The following is a 19,484-nucleotide window of genomic DNA, read 5'->3' as shown; positions in this document are numbered from 1 at the left end:
TAACACCATAACCTTGTTTTAAACGAATTTTCTAAATACCAGATAAAAATTAGTAAACAAAGTCAGTAGTAAAAAAAAATTGTAAACAAGTATTAAGAAAAAAATGAAACATTTCGATATCTTAAAGCATAATATACTGTAGAAAATCTATTACTACTACCTAAAACAAGTTTTCCATATCCTTCACAGAAGGATATGAAGACATACACGTAATGTGGTTGAGAGTATAGAGTTCTGTCCCGTAGGAAATCAGTCTTTGTTTATTCCCAGACAAATATTTATTGGGAAATATTTATTCATATCAAAGTTAGGTTTGTTTACAAGAACGTCTAACCATTGTAAAATTTTTGACGTTACAGATACTTATATTTACATAAATATAATATTTGCTTTATTTTCGAGTCCACTTTGATAGCGTTGTAATTCCACAAAATTACCTAGAACTACACCTAGACCGTCGACTAACGTGGAAAATTCATACAGGAACCAGAGATAAAGTCTAAGGAAATTTTCTGGTTATTAGGCAAACGTTCTCAATTATTTTTATTTAATATATGCTGGGGTATTCTCAATAATTTAAAAACCGATCTGGGATTTTGGGATCCAAACTTTGTTGGGGTACTGCGAGCACGTCCAATTTCAAAATCTTACAGCGGTTTCAAAATAAACTAGCGTTGTGTATAACACAGACACCCTGGTTTGAAAAAAAAAGTGAAATACACGAAAATTTAGGTTTACGATAAGTCCGAGAGGAAATACAACGTTTCAGTTTAAAGTACGAACTGCGACTTAACTACATAAATAACTTAGTCGTGAACCTCCTAGGCAACGGGGATGCTGTTAATAAATTAAAACAGCTACACGTTCTGGATCTTGGTGACTCTATAATGTCATAAGTGTACCTTCAGCCAGTGAGTTCTGTGTATTATCTCTTCGATTTTTATTTTCAAATTTATTGCGTATTAATAACTTTTTCTTCTCATTGTTTCATCGATTTTTTTTTCTACTTATGACTTCTTTTATTTCTCTTTCTTTTGTTCTAATATTAGTTATAGATGTTAAATGTTCGTAATTACTTAATGTATACCCTACTTGCCATAAAATTTCTTTGTGATATTAATGCTTAAATTTGAAGTTTCTCGGGGAACTCCTTATCATGTGATTGCAAGTGTGATCCAATTTATTCAAGGTTAATATAAGTTTAACAGATTGTAAATAAACGTTGAAATTATAAAAAAAGATAAATTGTTTAAAATAAACAGCAAATAATGGTGATAATATTGGTAAATTAATATATTTTTTTAACATTTCAATATTCTTTTCAACTGGCCGTCCTCTACAAGTACGAGGGGCTTAATTACAAAACTGCTACCCTCACAACCACCCATCTCTTATGTTAAGCAAATGCAGTTCAAAGGTTTTATGGTGTATGGCAAAGAAAAAGGTAAGTAAAAATATGGTTAAACTTTTAGCCGCTACTTTTCTAGATGAAAAAATTAACTTTGTAACTTTCTCGTGAGTGTATTACAAATACATGAAAACCTGAATTTTTCAAGCCTAATATGCAGTAAAGCCTTATCATTAACTGTAACTGGAATATTGGTCAAAATATAACTTTAAAACAGTATAATACCTAAACAACATACAATAAATATGAACGAAATGTTACGTTCGAAAAATCGAATTTTGCCTGCTTACACCCCTGCTGCAATATTTAAAATAAACTAGCATTACACATTACAACCGTGTTCATCTCATCGGATCTATAACGTGAAGACTTATGGGTCTTCCATTAGGAATAATCATGTTAGAACAATTTTATTCACCTAGTCGTTCACAGTTGAGGAGCATGCTAGGTATAAAACAGACAATGTATCTGACAAATAATTGACAAAAGGGCCAAATTTCAGACTTTTGGGGAATGGATAACTTTCATAACAGCTCTATCCTGCTTAGGGTTAAGCGTAGGGTTATTGTGTGCTTACGGAAGTTCTAAACAGCTTCCGTTTTTGTTGTGTGTAGGAATCTCACAAGAGGTCACCATATTAAAGTGGTCACCCACACACTTCTACAATACAAATCTGACGAATGCATTGTCAGCTGTCATTTAGGTATACTGCAGGGTATTCATCTATTTACAGTTTACTTTGGATCGCGGAACTAGATATGAGGCTGTTAATCCACTTTGTAAATCAAACTCTACCGAAAACTGAATATGACTATATAGAAGAAACGTGAATCAACTTATCTGCTTCAACTGAGACTCATTTCCAAGGGCAATGGATTTTTTCGAGGTTGGACCTGGTTGGTCCAAAACAGTAACCACAGCGTGCCTCAAACCATATCCGACCTCGAATAAAAAAAAAAATACCCCAGGGAAAAGTTTAGACCAAACCTAACCGGTGCAATCATCTTATTACAACGACTTAGCGTGCAAGCTGAAGCCAATCCGACGTTGACCGAACAAACACAAGGAACTGACACAGCCCTGCATTACCTGTCATCAAATTTTATATCCTTCAGGTTTATCTAAAATTTGGAAAATGTTTTTTATATTCATAATATACTATAATCAATACTGATAATCTGTCCATCAAAAAATCATGTGGTTTTGATTTTAAAAATATTTTTTTTTTATGTTTCGAAAGATAGATTGTTATAACTCTATCCTCTACTACAAATAAAAATTACAATAGTTACAAAATATAAAAGAAAATTTATTATAAATATTGTAAACACATTTTGTTTAGAATATTATGTGACTTATGTATTATTAATTATAGCAACGATGAAATAATAATAATTTTTCATATTATTAATTTACATGTTTATAAAAAAATGATAATTTAAATGGTAAAGGTGACCTATATCGCTTAAGCCAAGCAGGAAATTTAAAATTAAAAACCCATAGTGAACTCTTTTTTATTAGTAGAGTTTGATTTGTATTATCTACAACAGCTTGAGTTGTAAATCAGTAGCTTGTATTAATCAGTATCATTATAGGGTGATTTGGAAGCTATATTAAATATGATCAGGGTATCTACGCCACAAGATAGATGTTCTCAGCTGACTGGGTTGATTTTTTGATATCTCTTGGTTGAACTGTGTAGTTTACAGCGTTAAACGACTTCTCCTACGGTCTGCACCGCAATAATATTAGTCGTTCATGACCCCTGATGAAAAAATGATAATTTAAATGGTAAAGGTGACCTATATCGCTTAAGCCAAGCAGGAAATTTAAAATTAAAAACCCATAGTGAACTCTTTTTTATTAGTAGAGTTTGATTTGTATTATCTACAACAGCTTGAGTTGTAAATCAGTAGCTTGTATTAATCAGTATCATTATAGGGTGATTTGGAAGCTATATTAAATATGATCAGGGTATCTACGCCACAAGATAGATGTTCTCAGCTGACTGGGTTCATTTTTTGATATCTCTTGGTTGAACTGTGTAGTTTACAGCGTTAAACGACTTCTCCTACGGTCTGCACCGCAATAATATTAGTCGTTCATGAGACCTTTGATGAAACATAAACCAAGTCCACCCCTGTTAAAAATTCATCTCACTCAGAATTGTACCACGGATTGGAAGGGCCAGTATATTCGAGCATCAACTGAGCAGAACGTGTCACTCGGTTATTCGACGTATGCTGTACCGACGTTGAAAGGGAAAACTCATAAGGGCATATTTTACTGTATCTATAAAATAAATAAATGAATAAAAAATATTATAAATGAAATTTTTTATCTTACCTAGCGACAAATGGATGTTACTCGATTTCCTCGATTTATATAACAATATTATTACCTGAAATAAAAAAAAAAATTATTTATAGTTATGTAGAACACGTACGAGCACGCGTATATAAGATATATATAATAACTTTATTAAGTTTGTTTTTAATTAAAAACCTATACACAAGCTTTCATCCAATTAATTCTTGGATGAAGGTTACATACATAAATGATTGATTATAATTAAATTAGAACATAAATTCTAAAGATTAAATTTTATAATATCATTAATGTAATCGATGAATTTATATCGAAATGAAATACGTAATGTGTTTTTAATAATTTTACTGTCGTAACAACAAAACCGGATTAACAACAAAACAGGGGGAAATATTAATTTACTTCTATACTTTCTCCTTACAATTAAGCAAGCTTTTAATTTAATTAAGAATATAATTCTTAAATAAACTCTAAAAGTAAACAATTTTATCTTTGTAAAACAATACCAAAAAATGAGTTCACTGCAGTATATTTTATCCGTGAAAATAATTATTTTCTTAAAATACCACTTCATTAAACATGTTACACACGAGTGCAGTTATAAACTGCAAAATTCGTTACGAACTGAGCAATAAAATAAGTTTAAAACTGTCAGATAATGACCGCTGTAGGATATTAAAATACTTTATTAGAAGTGATTTTGTTAAATTTATATGTGTATCGATCTTTATTATTATTAATTATTAAGTATGTTAATTTATATCTAAACTAATTTAACATAATGTTTTAACAATAAAATATAACATAATATTTATACAAGTACGTTCCATAAAAATAAAAATGATATAACAATACACGGCATAAACTAGTAGTATTAAAATTATTTAACTCTGACTTTCGGGTACTGAATATTAGATGTACTTCGGTCAATTGACAGAGATAATGAATTCACAAAGAACAAGATTAATGAACCTCGCATCTGATTAAAATCTTGACTCAATTTTCGAACGTTATTAAATTTTATATCAGGTCATGCACACCCAAGTCTGGTTTTGCTGTTTTAAAGATTTCTACAACTTTGTAGGAAGTATTTATTTTAATTCATAAAAAGAACAACCTATAAAAAGAGAAGCTTTCAGAAAACATTAGTGTAAAAACAGAAATTTCTTAAAATGATTAATTTCTATTAAATACTTTTATTACAATAAAATAAATAAAAATTGACTTCGGTCAAATGACAGAAGTAATGACGTCACATTGCACAAAATTAATGAACCTAAAATCTGATATTTTTAAATCTTGATTCAAATGACAATAAATTGCAATATACGATTATCAAATTTTAACCATTCGTAAAAACCTCTTTTATATAAAAATTACATTTTTTCTGGTAATCCTAATTTCATTATCTGAAATACGGTGAATACGTTTTGACAGCTTAGAATACATATATCTAAAATAAATACACCATTGAATAAAAAAAATAAGAAAAAAGTGAGGGAGTTCACAGCCTTGAAAATAACTATAAAGGTTTCATAATTATTGAATATTACATTTATTTTTATGATCATTATATTATGGTCTGTAATTATAGTCAGTCGAAAAATTGTGACAATTAGTTTAATCATTTTTTCAATGAAAATCGGTATAGGTTTTCTAATGTTAAAAGTGAGAACACCAGCAATATAACACCCAAAAATATTTCCGACTTTCTAACGCGTACGGCAAGAACTTAGTTCTGTTTTAAACCGATAGAAAATACTTAAAAAGTATTCTGTAAAAATAAATAAATCCCATCTACACATTTTACTTTACTGTTTCTTGTTAATATATAATTAGTATTAATTGAAAGGATATAACTTGCAAATTGCAAAACTACAAATGTACACTTGTAGTATTTTTTTCCAAATAGAATCGGTTAAAAATTAAATAAGTAATCAGAATTGAATGCGAGTGCACTGCTTCTGCTTCTATAATTGATCAGTTTAATCAACGAAAAAGGAAAGAAACAGTCAGAGAAGACAGGGCGGAACAAATTAAACAGAAAAAAATAATACAATCCTTTAGAAGTGTGAATCCTTTTAAAGACATTCAAATGGTAAATTTAATGAAAACTATCGGCCAATATTCAATATTAGATATAACTGGAGCATATAAATCGAACAAAATTGGCTCCGTATACCCTCTCGATATAAAGAAAAAAAGAAATCTTTAATTCTAATTAATTTAAAATTATCATTAGTTAAATTATTATTAGGTAAATTTTTATTAGTTTAATTATCATTTAAAATGAAAATTCTATAAATAATAAGAAAACTGTGAAATATTTATACGTTCAAAAATAACTACAATAGAAATGTGCACCCCCCCCCCCCCCATTTTTAACCAATTTATTTTAACATTAATAAAAAAAAGACTTCCATTAACATTGCTTTACTACGTTTTAATTTTCTAAATTATTCATCACGTAAGGAAATTTTGCCATTAAAAATTTACTAGTAGAAAAAATTGACCGATATATCACTTTAAACATTTTTGGTTTTTTCTGATTCGTTTATTTATTTCAGAAAATATGTAGGAATTAAGGAGAAGTACCTCTTTGTAACCAATTTTTATGAAAATACAATATTAACGTTCCATTATTGCATAAAAAATTATATTTTAAAAATAATTCTGTTCCTGTATAATCTGAAATTAAGTCTTATATGTCGTATATTTTCTTTTTTGACAGATGGTTAAATACAATAAAAAAATGAAGAAATTACTGTTTATATTCTCAGTAAATATAAAACAATTTTTTTATACTTAACTATGATGTATTTTAATAAAGCACTTTATTGTACGAAACTACACAGATACACACACACACACACACACACACACACACACACACACACACACTCAATCAAACTACATATTGTATCTACATCTGATGATAATTATTTAAAAATGAATTGATAATTGTACAATATTAGTATAAAAGATTATTCATTGGATGAAAACTAACATTAGATATGGAGTAAACCGTTCTATCGTTCTTCTCAGATAGACGTAACATTGCTAAAGTCTAAATAGTCCCTTAATAAATAAATAGTATTTCTGTTGCCCACAAAGCAAAATTTCTGGATATTTTATTAGACAAATAAAATAATTTTGTTACAGTGAAATCAAACCAAACTGTTTTTCTGTGAAGCGCCTTAATTAAAGCTCTAAGCTTGTCATCATTATTAAATATTACTATGCCTACATATAAAAAGTATAATGCCATCTCTTGGACTGTCTCAAAAAGAGAGAACGAGTTTTGAAGTTTCAAAAATAGGCAGATCTTTATCTGGCGCCCGTACGTAGGAATCGTGTAGATGTATATATAGAAAATTAAATACTTTAATTTATCCTTGTGTTTATATTTATGAAAATGCAATCATTGCTAAAAAAAATAAAAAAATAAAAAATAACCACTTATTACTAAAGAAAAACAACTATAAACTATATCCATCTTTACCAAACCAAACAAAGGAATACTTTCTATATAATTTAACCCAATACGTCGACTTACGAAAAAAAGGTCTTATGCTTCGACTGTCATTTTTAATAAATTGTCAAAACATTTGAAAAATCTTCCCTACAATTTGTTTCATATATTGTTAAATGAATCTCTTTTACCGAAACAATATTACTCTGTTGATAAATTTCTAAATAATAGTAATTAAAAACAAAAACATAAACTCTCTTTAACAGCAACCCGTTCAACGTGTACATACATATGTCCTCAAAATAATTTTTAATAGCGGCTTCTGAAGTATGAATTATTTTGTAGTATTTTTTTAACATTTTATGTATTTACCTTAACATTATTTCATGTGTTCGTATTTAAATAATTAATATGGCCTTTAATTACATCTATTTTTCATCTTATAATTTATTATATACTGACATTTATATTATAATTTATTTTATATCGAGTTTTTTCATTAATCACTTCTGATATCTTTTCATATTCTTAGTTTTTTAAATTAATTATTGAATTATTATTTATTGTAAAACTTTTTTTACAATCAGAGGGTAATAATTATTAATAAATCAATATATTTACATTAAAAAAGAAAAAAAGTTAAAAAAGAGAAATGAAGTCTGATTCGAACCGATGTCCCTTTCCCTGTAAGATTCAAATATTTTATCAATTAAAATTTTATTTGGCTATAACTGAAACCAATGAAAATAAGTACCACTTAATATCGTTGAAAAGCTCTCAATGAGGGCTTATTACTGCAGTTAAGCAAATTTGTTTGGATTTTGTGCTTTTTTGGACACTTTTCGTTCAGAATATTGCAATCAAAAGGGAAAGTGAACAATTAGATTTTACAACAGTGCTAAATCCAAAATTTCGGTAACCTACAGCTAATCGTTTTTGAGTTATGCGAGATGCATACGTACACATAGGCAGACGTCACGTAAAAACTAGTCAAAATGGATATTTCCATTAAAATCTGAAAATCGAAATCTTTCTTGATCACAATACTTCCTTTACTTCGTACAAGGAGTAAAAATATATAACAAATGATCAATTGCGTGTGTTTTGTACGCATCGACACAGAAAGTTTTTTCGTAGCGCTTACGACAGTTATTTCATGACATCTGCACGTTTCATATATATTGAAGAAATAAGTTTCTCATTTTTTTTATTTGTGTCTATGCAGGCAATATAACAGAAGGACCAAACAAATTTTAATGACATTTATTTATACTTAGATTAATTTAACAAAAAAAATATATATTATATTTTAAATTTAAATAGAGTTATTCTGCTTCTTTTCATGGAATGTTTTTTTTTTAGATTTACTCATTTAGAATTCACTTTAAAAAGAATAAACGAAAAAAATGTTAAACCGCATAAAATTTTTAAAAAACATTTTACATGAATATCTTCCGTAACCTTTTGATAGAAACCTTTTTTACTTATTGCCCGTGAGAATAAATTTCTCCGAACTATTTCCAAGGAACCATTTGGAAAAAATTAAATTTAAAACAACTTTTTTAAAAACACATTTTGAAATTTTATTTTTATTTTTGATGAAAATATAATTTTTTTATAATCTGTGAGTTCAAGTTGAATTTAGAACAAAGAATTTCATTGAACAAAAATTATTATTTTTTTTAACTCTAGCTACACGGTAAAAATTCATAACATTTCAAATGTTACGTAACAACTCAATACTCTTCTAGGAAAAATTGTTTTTTAATTGTTGACAATTGGGAATGAACTTTAATGGAAAATTTCAACCGATAAAAATTAAAGCTAGAATAAAAATAAAAATTGGAATTTTTTTTTAAATTAAGAAAACCTTTCTGTAGTATAACAAGATTTTTGGGATAAGATACAATTTAGAAACTAATAAAAAGAAAGATGAATGTAAATCTAATTGAATCAATCTTTGTGATAATTGTTTTTTCGATTCAAATTTTCACCTCTGGTTAAAAAAAGAAAAACTGACGAATTCAGTTATTTTTAAAATCAGCGTGACTGAGATTAATCACACGATCAGAGAAAATAATCATTAAAATATTTAATGTTCTTTTCAATATTTAGATGGTGTGTATAAAATACATTAAATAAAAAATATTAAGATAACGTTTCTAGTATGTAATATATATGTTTTATTCTTTGTTATATTATTTCATACTTAATGAATGTTTTATTAAATCGTTAGCAGTTTTAAAAATTTTCATTAAAAAATATCATACATGAGAAAAAGTAGGATAGTTAAACATTTTCATTTTTTTTTCTAATTTATGACAACGATATTGTCGAAAACAAGCTATAATTGCAGGTGTAGATTTAAAAAATGTTTTAGTTTAAAGAAAATCATTAAACACGTAATTAATAACTTCTAGAGACTAACAAATAAATACATTGAGAAAAAAATATAAATATGATATATTTCTACATTAACCAAACATTATAAATTATATAAGAACATCAAGTAAGGAGAGTGCTTAGCCATCTGTTCCTTACCTAGCTTATAAACAGGAAGTTCTATTATTTGAAGGATCCTATATATTTTCAGGTCATGTAATCTAACGTTAATTTACTGAATTTAAAAAACGAGTTTTAGTTATCTGAAAAGTTTAACATTAACATTCATTACATCCAATCATTTCCATATGCCAAGCAAGAAAGGTGTAGATTGCTTAAAATTTTATTTTAAAAATATTTCTAACAACATTTTTGGTCACAAGTAGAGAATTACCCACCAATCGACATATTATTTATATTATCAACATGATTAATTCGGTCTTTCCTTTCTTCTTACTGAACTAAAAAATTCCCTGCATGAAACATTATGGTGAACAAATTTCAGCTGAAATCATTTCCATCATAACTGAGACAATTAGAATTTTGATTTTAGCAATAACAATTTTAATCCAACTTTTAAAATAATTAATATATCAATAATTAAATTATTTTTTTAGCTTCAGAGTTATTATCATACAAAAAGTTTAAAAAATGTTAATTAAATTAAAAATAATTTAAATAGTAAGATTAGGATATTTTTAATTAAACGGGATTCAGGTTAATTCTACACGTATTTATTACTTAAATTATCAGATAACCACTTAATAATTTGAATTGGTAAAACGAAATAGGTCCTGTTGCAATATCTGTTTATATTTAACTTTTTACCGATCTTTCTTATATAAAATTATTTTATTTTTTATTCACACAAAAACACTAACAGGCGTCAGGTCATTACAGAGAACCAAAGATTTTACACTAAAATATATTAAAGCTTCGTATTTAAAAAAATAAGCATTTTAAATACTTTTTTAAAAACAAACCAAAGGAACAAAAAAGTTCAATAGTCTTTTTTTTTCAATACAGTTGCTATGAATTCAGAATACTATTTGAAAGATTTTATGGAAATAGGTTTTCTTTCTAAATTATGAAATATAAATTTTCTAAATTTATTTAAAAATATGATAATACATTTTTTCCATCAGTTATAATAACTACATACTGTATTATTAACGTATTCAAGTGATCCTTAACCAATATTATACGTTAAAAAAAATTGGACTGAAAACCTATTTCCAGTCCGTGTGGGAGTTCTACTAAACGGATCGGTGTGATTTATTTTTAATCCGTTTGGAATGACTCACATATAATGACGGGCCCCTAACTTGAGTCTCCTCTGAAACTTTCTCAAAAAATCCACATTTATCAATTAATTGGGGACATTCCAAGGTTATTACTCACAGGAAAATCACTCTGAAGATGTTTCGATGCTTGATGATATTTGGGAACCACTCCGAGGTTAATAAAAGAAAATCAGCCCGATTCGTCCAGTAGAATCTGGACGGAATGAAAATAGGTTTTGAGCACGCATTTTACCAGTGATTGCAAAGGAAAGAGAAAAACAAGAGGGTTGGGATGAAACGTGTTGTAAGAGGGAATAGATGTTTATTTTTTAAATATATATCATTAATTTGTAAAATAAGGCTATGGGCATCAAGAGACCACTCGTATGTTTAGAGAAAAATTTGTAAAATAAATACTTTACCCTTCTTAATTCTTTATCTGTTTATGTAATTTGTTATTTACAAAAATATTTAAAAGATTATGACCATAAACAAAAACTAATAACCATTTTATAATCTTTCTGTATTTGGAGAGAGAGAAAGAGATAGATAGTCGAATCTTAAGTGTTACTTAATAGGCTTTATGAAGGAAACACTAACTTTTTGAATACAGACATATATTTTGAGTATATTAGAATCTTTTAAATATTAAAAAAGATGTGACTGAAAACTACAAGTTTTGCAACTGAAATTTACCGGAAGCATGGTAGGTCAAGGCACAGTGGGAGTATGAAAAAGTAAGGATTCTCACAAATTCAGTACGTTTATTGTATAGGATGACAAGAGATAGGCTGAAATTATTTACATAAACAATGAGAAGGGAGAACAGTATTGAAAATATTGAATTAAGAGGCAAATAGGAAGACAAAAATGTAGACCGAGGAAAAAATGGCGGAATTTAACTTAATAATATTAAAAGTAGGGTAGAGAAAGTAGAAAAGGTAACATAGGAAAAGTAGAAGAGGGATATAACAAAATGGAGCACTTCGATTCTTCGTCCGATCCAGAATACCGGTAAGAGGTAAAAAAACACGACTAAAAATCTACCGATCTAGTGTACGTGTTTACAAAGTTAGAAATAAAAAAAAGAAACATTACTCGAATACGGAAATTCTACAGTTTTATCTTACGAGAAAAGAGACAGGTTTATTAAAACACTAAAAAGCTAAAACATATATATATAACGTTGAGGGTAATACTGGTTAATCCCCACCCACCACCCAAACAAACAATCGAAAATAATTTTACCCCCCCCCCCCTCCAATACCTTAACCCGAATTATTTGTGATAAAAATACTCATTAAACAATTATCCATCGACAATTATTAAAAATCATCAAATATTAATTCAACGGCAACTTAATCGTGACAAACATGTAATAGATGAGATAAATACTAACAAAATGTAGATAAAATATTTATAAATAAAAAAGGATGTACTACAACATGAGTTTTATCAACGGTTTCATAATTATTAATGAAACAGTATACGTTTAACAAAAGTTAATTATTAATAAATAATACCCAGACTTCGTTCTGTAAATAAAAGAGATGTAGTTTATACAGTGCTTAATGTGAATATTATAATCATAAAATGAAAAGGATTATAAAATAATCCTCAATAGCCACTACCACAGAACGTAAACTTTATTTCACATTTTATATACCACTGGAGAAGGTAAGTAAATTACAGTGTGAGTTACATATTAATAAATATAATATAAATATCAAAATTATAATAAAATTTAGTGAAAAGTTTACGTATAAACTCTAAAATCACAGTTTATCTTTGTGAAATAAATATCAGACGGTTCATCTCGGCCACAAGTGATATCAAGCTTTAGATAAACTGAAAAAAGCACAAAATTATGAAAAGTTAATTTTTCTAATCTAAAATATTTTTACATTCAATAGGTGGAATATCAATTAAAGAACGTGAAATAAAATCAAAAAATTGTATTTAATACTCGAAAATATATCTCGATACAGTTTTGAGAAGTGTTTACGAATTGTTAAAAAAACTTAAGAAAATTATTTAACTGAAATTATCATCAAAGCGAGAATAATAACCTATAGTCGAAACCATTGTACGAATAGTTCTGCATAGTGTTATTCTTCATTCATATCTTTTTTATTGATAATTTTGATATCCAATCATTGAACAATTTGTATTTTTTTTATTGTGTGATCCTGATTTACTCTCACATGAGGTACACCTAAATAATTAATTATAAACTGTCAACAAAGTTGTAATATTTTGCTGACACTGGTTTCTTCTTATTTAGTGAAAAAATAATGATACACGAAAAATTTTACTTAAGATTTCTTTTTTGGGATGGGGGTAATTAATGATGAAATTTTATTGTAAAATTTTCATTATTATTTTTAAACAGATTAAAAAGAAATTTAAAAAATTGGTATTTTTTAATATTTTTTTGCTCCCCTACCTCTAAAATCACCTTCCAAGAAATTAAATTTTATTATAATATTATTAATAGAAAAAAAGTGAGCCTATGACCCACCGCAAAAATGTTACATGGTTTATGTTTCATTACGCGTGACTTTGTTAAATGTTTTTGGCAACTGTAACTAAATAACCTTCATGAAATCAGCGTACTAATAACAACAAAAAAAACTTTTGCAACGAAAAGATTCAAAATACTGAACATTTTAAACTGTTTCTCGGGTTGTGATATTTTAACACAGCTCTAACCCCAATGTTTTCCTTTTTTATTCCCGTAACACAACTAAAAATTTAGATAAATTGATCGTATACGGAAGTATAAATCGTTCGAGAAGTAAAAATCGTCGAACGAATGAATCGTTCGTGCGCTGCACACAGCCACCCGGCACGCCACGTGATCCGCTCTGCACCAATAGCAACTAAAATAAAAGTGGTATTACCTACTGGCCTTTTAGAACAAGCTTTGAATATTTAAGAACTTTGATGATTTGTTAATTCGAATGATATTCCAGAAGTTACAATATAACAAGTCAATATTGTGGATTTGAGAAATTCGTGCGTAACGGTAGTTTGTTACACATCTGAACTGCCAGGTCAGGAAGTATTATAAATTAAAACGTAAAAATAAATGATGGTTAAGTAACAGTACCGAAGAGTCGTTTCGAAGAGTTACAACTCAACTACTCCGGTTGGGATTCGAACTGCCTACTTCTCACGCAGGAGGTTCAGTGCAAACCTTCGCTCCGTTCATGACAAAATTACTACGTAACAACTGCAACTTTTTTTATATTGGAAGAACTAACATTAAACGTTTACATTTCTTAATTCGGTTAAAGAATCATTGTTTAGCAAGTGTATATTCATGTAACACAGAGTGAAACGCTGAACACGATTTGCAGAAAACATTTCAAAAAACTGTTTTAAAAGGTTTTTTATCAATTTGTAACAGTCTCTCGCTGTTACTATAAAATGTAGTAACAACATAGTAGTACTTTAGCGATAAAAATCATTTAATTTTGTCTAAAATACATGTACCATCTTCTTTAAATTCAACTGTAAAATATTGAAATTTAAGGCAATTAACCTAATATGTTAAGAATATAATTTTTCCAAAAATCTGATATATCAGTAAGAAACGAACACCTCTTACAATGATAGGATGAAAAAATTAATGGAAATCTTAAAAATACTCAATTTTTCAGATGATTCACTACTTAAAATTTAAAAAAAACAAGTATTATTAACTTTCATAAACAGAAACGTTTTCGTAACAATAGAAAACTGGATTATAACTGAATACAGTCCAGTTACATGTAGTTTCACGAAATACTCTCATTAAATAAAAATTATCAGCCATTATATTTTACAGAAAAACATTTTAATCTAAGAGGTGAGAAAACACATGTGTTTACTTTCAGGTTTATGTTACGTGTAAGTTCAAATACTAAATAATGTTTAAAGTGGTGAGGGTTATATACTCTATCTGCTTCACTTGTGTGTGTGTTCAGTACTCACGGTAACAATAACTATTTGTACATAGTTATGAATACAACCAGGTTATTGTTTGTATAGTCAGTCTACAATAAACAACATAATGCAGCACCCTTGTACCACAAGTGCTTGGGGACTTAGCGTTAAGCAAACTATACATTTGTTAAATAACAGGATGATATTTTTGTCAAAACACGACTTTGGGATCTACTTTTTATGAAATTTGCTACAGTAAAGCAGAATTTGAGATTACTTCTGCCTTCAAAGCGATTATTATTATTATAATTGTTTAGTTTAATATATATTACATTGTAAAACAATAGATGATACAAACAGCTGAATACGATACTCTAGGAAAGTTTAGCAGTAAAATAAACAAGAGTACAAATAAACTGAACCAATTATAATTTACACCACCTTTTCAACCTGCAAACCTATTTCAGTTGATTTATGTAGCTTCAACTTTTAGTTTATTTATTTTAAACATATAAAACTTTTAAACGAACCTTGTAGAGAATTTAATTTTGAACAAAATGATGTAAGATAAGTTGAATAAAAAAAAAGAGAAGTTAGAAAAATTTTTATTTTATTTAGAAATAGTTCACTAGATCAAACTGCATTATACGTGCCAGTTTATGATAAATGTTCAAAAATCAGCCATTTTTAACACATTTCTTGGTATGCTTCTGTACTGGTTTTCTTGCTCTTTTTAGTTCTTCGGGACTGTCAACCGCATCCATAAGGCAAAACTACTAATTTCTTAAAAGAATGTATTTTTGTTTTGTATACAATATTTTTCTTCCATTCCCAGACGCAAAAGTCTAAAGATGTTAGATCGGATGATCTTTAGAGGTCAGGATTGTGAACCTCCACGACCGATCAATTTCTCAGGGAAAATGATGACTTGGAAACGGCACAAGGGAAGTGGGGAGGCGCGCCATCGTGCTGGAAGTATATTTTGTGTCTCTGTGCTAAAAGATCATTTTCAAGCATCTGCGGAAATTGTTCTTGAAGAAAGTACAAGTAGACGTCAGTATATAAGCGGCCAGTAAATATGAACGGTCCAAATAGCTGATTATGAAGACGGGTGCATCATAAACTGACGATAGATCGGTATTGAAAATTTCCTTCACCATTTGTCAACTTTTAATAAAAGGTTAAGTAAACCAAAAAAAGCTACTAAAAATTAAAAAATCGATCATTTTAAACTTTGATAGGGTTTTTTCCCCAATATTGCTTTCGAAATATTTTTTTTGGGTCCTTGCACTATTAATATGTATAGGAAGACAAAAAAAAATCGGTTAAAAATATGCAATAAATAAAAAGATAGCTTTTTTCGATTTTTGGGAAGAGGGATTTTGGGGCAACAGGTTTCTATAAATGATAAGATAAGCATGCGAGAATGTACTGAGCGTAATATAAAGTGGGGTTATATTTGCAAAATTTTGAGATAATTGACCCCAGAAAGATAGTTTTCTGGAGGTTCTGACCCTAAAGTTTTAAAGAAAATTGCCCCGTATATATGTCTTGAGCCAAATTTCACCAAAAGCGGTCTATACAGCCAAAAGTTATTAAGCTTCAAACACGTACATACATACATATATATCTACGAACATTACCTACACTACGTTTTCTTTTCGGGGTTTCTGGGTCATGAAACGTCGTGAAATGAAAAAACGTTCATAATTATTTTTTGACCTCCACATTATCACACTTTCTTCTTACAGCTTAGCTCCAGAGCTACGATGCCAGAAAAGAAAAATATTAAGGAAATTTCTCTTAAATATCTCCAGAATGGTCAATTTCTAACAAAAATAGTAATTGTATACCTCTTATTAAACTGAGGAAAAAACGCAAAAAATTACTTATTAAGAGAAACATGGGCATACAAACACAGAAAGAGAGATCACAAACAAACAAAAATCTGTTTTTACTTTTAAGGGTTAGAGATAAAAATTAAATTTTTATTCAGTTAGAAATTTTACTATCAGATTTCCTTTATTCTGAAAAAAAGGTGTAAACAAAATGAAGATATTACAAGAGAAAGGCTTAAAATAAAAGTATTTTATTCTGATCAATAGATAAATATATAATATCATTTTAGAACAAATCACTAATGTGCTACAAACGGATACAAAAAAAGGAATTAACTAGTGTTTTTCTGAAAGGATCAAGGAAACCGTGATTAAACCAGAACAGTATTACAAAATAAGCTATTAATTACGAAAAAGGGAATTTAATCATAACAATAACTTAGTTACGAAGATTTATAAAAGTCTGGAATTTTTTTTATCATTTTGTAATTTCTATATTTAAAAATTCATCGACATGTATTTTTATTGTGATATTCATTCGACCAAAAAAAATATCTTTCAATTTAAACAAATTAGTAGTAATTTGTTTAAATGGCTAGAAAATTTATTAGAAAAAATGATCATGGAAGCAAAGTTGTCTGTGTGCTGATCAACGTATTGAACGGACACACAACAAAACTATTCTGTTGTCTGGTTTCATGCAAATGAATATTATTTTTTTAAGAAAATAACGTGATTATTTTCTATATATCTTATTTATAGATCTCTTTTACGGTACAGGTAATATAATGTTTGCCTGTTAAACTGAAAGTCCCGGATTCGATTCCCCACTAGAGTCTGAAAGGTTTATTGCAAGACAACATGATATAGCCGCTAATGACCACTGTCGCTCATGTAACTACAAAAAATGTATATATTATTATTAATTAGAAAAAGCAGCACATTAGTAAATATAAACGCGTGGATATAAAAATTGATTATAATTTATAGTTGCAGCAATCACCTGACAGCTATGTCAGTATCTTGAAAACTGCTTTTGACGTCAAAGGGAAATATTACATTATAGGTGAGAAATACAGTATCGATGTAATATAATAAATCAATGTAATACATAAATATAACCGACGTAGGCATAATACACATTAAACAATGATTAAGTGTTTTTGTTAAAATGCTTCAAAGGAAAAGGGTGGGTGTGATTCTCTTTTAGGTGAAATCAAACTTGATTGTTCGCCGAGAATATATTACGTAACAAGAGACACAGAAGTTTGACAGTATAGATAAAAAAAAAAACAAAAAAAAAAAACATTATTATTTATGGGGAAACTGTCCTGATATTTAGCAACCTGATGTCTAACCGATTAGCAAACCGTAACAGTTTTATACATATTTGAATTTAAAAGGTTAAAAATCATATATTAAAAAACCGTATTTAGAATAATAATTTTAAATATAATTGTTTCATCTGTGAAGGGGTTATGAATAAATATTTTAAGATTTTGAGGCACTTTATGGATAGTATATAAAGTAGGAACGGAAGCAATTTTGCAGTGACACTCCGTGTTTCATGCATTGATATAATGACCTATATATATATATATATATATATCTACGCTCTATTCTAAAGATAAAACAAGACTGGCTGTTTACAGTTACAATAAAGTAGAATTTTCACCAGTTAAGCAGCTTAGTTGATACCAAAGTAACTATATATTTTCATCTTCAGGCATGGAGAATAAACTCGGAGATGCTATAGTATGTAAGAAAAAGGTACAAAATGAAATCAACTGCATTCAAGATATTTTAACATTTTCGAAAGATTAGAATATGTCTGTCACTAGAAAAATTCTCCTAAAATCATCCTCAAGATTTGTCAATTGTTACATTTTTCGAGAAAACATTTTGAAATTTATTTTACATCATTTTTAGTATTTAAAAAACACTGACAATAATGAAGATGACCTATAATTTTTCAAATTAATTGAAAAATATTTTTATAGATGGTAATAACAAGGGAAGGATTAAGGCAGCTGAAAAAGTATTACATTAATGAATGATTTCACAATTAGGTGTGATAAAGGAACAATAACACCATTATGGATTCTTATAAAATAGTGGAACAATTTTATTATCGACTGTTCACTTTTTACTATTCAAAAATAAATTCACATCTTGAGTATCGGTGAGAAATGAAAACATTGATTCATCAACAAAACCACTTTAAAGCGAATGGCTTTGTTTAAAGTGAATGGATCCTCACTTTTTAAAGGCAAAAAAGCATTAAACTCCTCAGCTACAAGGATACGGGATGAGAAAGCGGAAGTAGAGTATTTTACGCTTTCGGTAAAATTCTTTAACCAGTTTACTTCCAAATCCTTTTAAAATCTTTCTACACAGTTTTAAGTGTATTAGTATAAATTTTAAATGAATATTATTTTACTGTTATATAATCTTTTAATGATAAATAACTTTTGTATAATTCGTTTATAATTTTACAAATAAATTTGAAATTGGACAAATTCTTTGGAAATTGGAAATTCTTAATTTCTTTCATATTTCCTTCGCGTAAAGTTAAATTCTACGATTAGTTAGGCCTTTTAAAAAGATATATATAAAAAATTGGTAATTTTTTTTTATCAAAATTAATATTAGTTTATTATTTCATTAGTTATTTCGTACAATAAGATTCTCAAATTTCGTCAAATTGCAAAATTAAATATTACCTTTTAGATTTTAATATAATTTATTATATATTACATATATTTTGAATGCATTCAATGAAGATATGTAAATATCTAAGATAGAATAGTTTTAAAGAAAAAAAAACAAATATCTCTTCCTGT

General features: G+C 28.0%; 1 protein-coding gene across 3 annotated transcripts in view; it reads right to left on the bottom strand.

The window, feature by feature from the left end:
• The window catches only part of SPR (G protein-coupled sex peptide receptor), a 1,401,361-nt gene that overhangs the window by 1,095,870 nt on the left and 286,007 nt on the right, over nucleotides 1–19,484 (bottom strand). For all 3 annotated transcript variants that reach the window (XM_075356175.1, XM_075356174.1, XM_075356177.1), the window contains exon 3: nucleotides 3,755–3,809. The gene's annotated coding sequence lies outside the window, so the exon portion shown is untranslated. The remainder of the gene's footprint in view (nucleotides 1–3,754; nucleotides 3,810–19,484) is intronic.

This window comes from Lycorma delicatula, chromosome 2, assembly GCF_047948215.1.
Source record: "Lycorma delicatula isolate Av1 chromosome 2, ASM4794821v1, whole genome shotgun sequence".
Taxonomy (NCBI): Eukaryota; Metazoa; Arthropoda; class Insecta; order Hemiptera; family Fulgoridae; genus Lycorma; species Lycorma delicatula.
Note: the sequence above shows the minus strand (reverse complement) of the source record. Positions and strands in the feature narration are given on the sequence as shown.